Below are 5,819 nucleotides of genomic sequence, written 5' to 3'. Positions count from 1 at the left end.
GATGGATGGATGGATGGATGGATGGATGGATGGATGGATAAATGGATGGATGGATGGGTGGATGGATCAATTGATTGACAGATAGACGGACAAAAAACTTTACCGGCAAAAATGTAATCCACTTGGTCAGTGAGAATCACACGAACGTAGTGCCGCGTCGCATCCACGAACACATATGTCTTTATGGCATTAAGAGTCACCGCGCGTTTAAAGCGTTAACGAACCTCATTTCGCCCGTGTTTCTGCTGCCGACTGCCAGCTTCAGTGAAGCCAATCTAATATCGTTCATCGTTGCGTTACGCGAACCACGAGCAGCTACGAGATGAGGTAACCAGCACGCAAGCTCTGACGTGCTTAGACAGCATGACTCCGTACATGGCGGCAATTTTGCAGTCGCCGCGGCCCTTGCGTCTAAATAGCAAATTTGCGAAATGAAAGGTTGCGGTACAAGGACTTAAAGGATAGTGAAGCATGGCGCATTTACTCGGGCAATATTATCGAATGAACGGTCTAATTGGGCGATTAGCCCCCTATTTAGTGCTATTCAGCGTATAATTTGAGTTAAAAGCCGAATGAATAAGGCTAATTCGTTGAGTGGACGTGCGTTATCGTAAGCAATTTAGCGATCAAATTTGCGGAAAGGGATCTTATACGTATTTCCGCGTAATTCAGACGAATTGCGAAATTTTCGGCGGTAAATGCCGTGGGGGACTGTTTAGGTCCGCGCGTAATGGGGTAATTTCGTGAACCGCTGGACTCGGCCAGTCGATTCTCGTTACGTTATAAAGAACAGTCACGCAAAGTCTACGATCGACAATAAAGACCCCCACTCTGGAGAGCAAATACACTTTGGCAGTCATAAGCGAGGCGCGTTGGCGTGCTCGGTCCGTGCGCAGAGGGCTTCGCTCGCCCCATATATGCGCCGCGAAAATACAATATAGCGCTCCCATCCTTGCCCGAAGGCAAAACATCATATAACGTGGCGCAATATAGCTAATAATTCTCGAATCTTTGTTCGTTTGCAGCCAGTTACGAGATTTACATTATAAAACACTCCGGGTAATGGTTCCGCACAATGGCGACTCGTCAGTGCAATTTCGCCGGAGTCGTCCTCCGCATTCGCGAAATTTACTGAAAGCCACTTTATATTCTGTCATCAATATTGGAAGTGAAACAAATGAGACTGAGAGTTTGCTTTGTGCAGCATCAGCAAGTCAAGCACCGCTTAAATTCCATTTAGGCTTGTTTAATTTGGTCGATGCCATCGGCAAGTTAATATGTCGGACGTTATAAGCAAGCAATATTAGCGGGCAGTCGCACTCTCGCCGACTGTGACAACAAAGCGTGGCAGACTTTATTAAATTTCAGAGCGTGATTCTTGCCTTTGTGTAGTCCCGGCATCCATAGCCCGCACCTATTTTCGTTATAATTGCCACAATTACGGCGTGTAGCGCCTAGCCACGAGGCACGAGGCGACGCTAAATGTAAACTTATTACTTTATCAAATATAACCTTTAGCAGAAATTAATTTCTTGGTTATGCTAATAAGCTTATAACAAATGATGATGATAGACATATAGTAAGATTATACCGAGGCGGGTCTCGGGCGCAGTAGGAACATTTCCATGTTAGAAACTGATCGCCTATCGACAAGATTACTAAACAGCCGATGATATTATTCGCATATTTCCGATAACATTTTCAAGGTTGCACTCTTACAGGCAGAGCGAGAAGAAAACGAACGCATATTTAACAGATCTGTCGGGAAGACGGCAATTAAAACAGAACCGCCAGCAGTTACGTAAACGGCAAGAAGACAAAGTGCCGTGTTGAGTGTACATTTATTTAAACGTATCGCGTTTTATAATTTAATTTCAGCAAGTTAATTACAAACGAAAGGCAAATAAATTCAACGATGAGATGTCGTGACGATCGTCCTCGTGCGCCCACGCAAGTATCAATTAAACTTGATTAATTCATCAGCCTTTATTCTTACACGGATACATCGCTCATTCTACATGCGTTTATATTATTGCTATGCGTCTGTGTATAAGCGCGTATTTGCGTGTGGGCGCGCATTTTCAGCTATGCGTTGCTACCAATTGGTATGTAAGCGCCCAGGCATTTCTACTGCGCTACGAGAGCTGATGCCTGGAAAGTAGTTTCAAATATCAGTTCCTTTAATCTATTACAAGATTTATCCGCTGATCAACACGTCACTTGAGTTCGAAAATTACTTGTGACAATAGAATTTGACGCACGTGGCCCGTGACGATCATCACCGCCTGTGGTTTTATTTAACTTCTCCATGGTTCCGTAATGCCTACCTCGAGATTATGACACTCCCAGATATTATACCCGAATTATGCTAAATAGGTGGGCATGGCGGTGTGAATAAGATTACATTACTACCACGCTTTGATTGCATAGACACATGTGGGCCTATGATTCCCCGAAGTCAGAAATCAAAGCGGTAATCATATATTCTTATCACGGTTCGTGGTAAACGAGTCGATGATATAAAACATCAACATCGCAGCAAGAAAGAAAAGCGAAGGAAATCGAACAAAAAAGATAAAGAATAGAAGTTGTAAGACCATGAAGGCGAAGAGATCGAAAATCGAATTAAACTGACACTTTTGCGTGAAATGAAGGCCGCAAGCGATAACTTAGTCTGGCTGCAATATTCAGATCTAAATTTAGGCATATACACATGGCTATACGCACATGTAAATTTAGATCGCTATACACTAGGCGACTAACTATATACATTGCTAATGTATTTGTACCTATATAGTATTGTTACATCAATTTTATACTTACACATACCCACATACATAACTAACGATACACTCTGCTATTAGCATGACCTTATCCGAGTCGCAAATTAAAGACTCGTGGGTAACTGCACATTTCCACCCAGCAGTGTCGGTCCACGCTCAGCCGGGTCACTGCCATGCGCCTACTCATACAGCTGAATAAAGCCTAATTGTAACGAGCATGGCCCTTCCTGCACTGTAAATCCGACACGATCTCCTCTGCAATAGTTCTCCATAGGTGGCTAGTTTGTACGATGCGTGCTCTCGCACAGTCGAAGCAGAGGCGGCATTGTCTGTGCAAAACCGAGTCGAGCTGTTGGCGTATAGAAAACTGCACGCTATATCACAGACACATGAAAGTGTCGGAGTGATGCTGTTTACTTCGTGGCTTTTATGGTAGGCTTTATGGGAATATTTGAACTGTTTGTCAGCTTGATCCCAAAGGAGATCGCCTTTGGTGAATTGAGAATTGATACTTGACTTTCTCAGATGATCTTACCACGGAACCCCAGCAAACGATAACTCATGACTGACCATACCAGGCATTTGGAGCTGCGAGTTGTTTCTTTTCTCCTCCCTCTTCATCCTCCTCCTCCTCCTCCTCGCCCTCTTCCTCCTCGTCCTCTTCCTCCTCGTCCTCTTCCTCCTCTCTCTTTCTCTCTCTGTATGTGTCTCATTAGCAGATATGGCTTAAGCGTGCTTTCAAACGATAGCTCTGTTACGATAGTCGGTCTCGTGTTGATTATCGTTAATATACCATAGCGGGTTGAGTTACCGCCATATTGTTACATACTTACGTACGTACCTCGGAGAGCGGTCAACTAATAAGGCTAAACGCTCTCCTTGTCTTAACCAGTATGATCGCACCTAAATACGATAATGTAATCCAACAGCATAGGTTGTTTCTTTTTGTTGTTTTTTCTCTCGTTTTTTTTTCTAGTTTGTTCGTGCTTTCTATTTTGTGTAGGAGGTTAGTAATGAGAGCTCTGTGTGGTTACGTGATAGTATCTGAATAGCATTCTGCTGGTTAGCACCGTAGATCACCGCATGCACCGACTCTAAGATCACGTTTAGTGTTATTTCAGGCATTAAGTTGAGGTAAAGTTAATGTTTAACCACTTTGCTAGTTGCATATTTAAAACGCGTATCCCGGCGGATGAGAAATGCATATGCATGAATCTTTTGCGCCGACAGCTGTAGGCGGTATTATACAAACGCATCCTCAAACATCACTATTTATTTAAACAACCTTTACACACATGTCTCCGTGTACATTTATTTATTCGGGTGATCTAATTGCCCTATCGAACGATTTATTTCTCGCGACAGCGAAACTCCAGCCGAAGACGTTATTTGTAAGTTAGGACCTTTCGAATTTAATTTAGAAACGCAAACGCGAGAGCTATAGTTCAATGGGAACACTGTGACTGCTTGACTACACATTCTGTGTATATCAAGCGTGTATATATCCTCGTTGTAAAATGTCTCCACCAGAATTACAGTAAAACTACATCCGATGTAAGTGTGACTCCACGCTCGCACGCATACCTCATGTAGACGCTGACGCACACGCACACTCATGTAGACGCACGCACACACACACGCACGCTCGCACGCATACCTCATGTAGACGCTGACGCACACGCACACTCATGTAGACGCACGCACACACAAACCCCGACTATTTGCATACGCGTGGGTTGGCAAGGGTTAAGAATGGGCTTATTGAATTTTTTATTCTTATATTGCACGCGAGCGTAAGGAGAAACGAAGCTACATAGGCGGCGGGTAAATGGATAATATTGCGCATCCCGCTGGAATGTCTCAATCATACCTCACTGCACATGTCGCCGATATCAACAGCCGGTGTGATCTGCACCGATAATCTACAGCTGTCGACGAGCGTTACTACACGCTGTTGATTTATAACCGAGTTACCTGCAAGGGCACACCTGCTTGCGCCTTTCCCGACTGAGAAAAGTGATCTAGGAGATGCGAACATTGGCGCGAGAAGAAAACTCCAAGTGCTTTTGTTAATGAGAGGTATGTGCATGCAATTTTTGACGAATATTTTGCCGCGTTAAAAAAACAATGCAACTTATTCCAATGAGTGTGAAAAGAAGGCGCTTGTTTGTTTGTTTGTTTGTTGGCTAAGGCAATCTGAGAATTTGTTTGCATTTATAAGTTAATGATGTTCTACAGTAGCAATTAAAGCTTAAACCACATTAGCCAATCAGCAGCTTTTCTTTTAGAATCTAAACGATTCTATGTGGTGTAGCCAGTCGATTCTAATCTACTCTTATTATATATTATTCTCCAATCTACTCTTAATCTATACATATTATCAGGATATTATGTGTAGATGCGCCATATTTTTAAATATAAATCATATAATCTATAGATTTGTTTCGTATCTACATGGTGCGGAAGTTGGTGAGGAAAATATAGATTTTATTACCCTTTTGAATTAGTCTCCTGTGGAACGGCAGCTCTTTTGGAATAAATCGTATCTCTGCAAAATGAATAGAATTGAGAGAGGATTGTTTTGGTATCAATTGTTGCATTATCTACAGTTATTATACCTATTGCGTACCTTTCCGCTCCACTCAGTATTTTATTTGATTGGATATCTCATGATAAATATGAATAAAGACTGTCCTCATGCAAACATGTCAAATGGAATAGATATATGCCCATGCGCGCACGCGCCCGCGCCCACACGCGCCCAGGCACACACACACACACACACACACACACACACACACACACACACACACACACACACACACACACACACACACACGTGAGCATACGCACGGACACACGCGCCAGCGCGCTCACACACATCACACAATTATCCTCGTTCATCCAAGCGTAATCTTGAAAAATAACACGAGTCAATGATGAGAGATGGGGTCATTGTGGCGAGAGGGATCGGAGAGGCAAAGGGAGAAAGCAGAAGCGAGAGAAAAAAACATCTGAAGGGGAAGATGTTGGCGA

The sequence above is a fragment of the Priapulus caudatus genome, unplaced genomic scaffold, assembly GCF_000485595.1.
Source record: "Priapulus caudatus unplaced genomic scaffold, Priapulus_caudatus-5.0.1 Scaffold125, whole genome shotgun sequence".
Taxonomy (NCBI): domain Eukaryota; kingdom Metazoa; phylum Priapulida; class Priapulimorpha; order Priapulimorphida; family Priapulidae; genus Priapulus; species Priapulus caudatus.
This window is presented reverse-complemented; position numbering follows the sequence as displayed.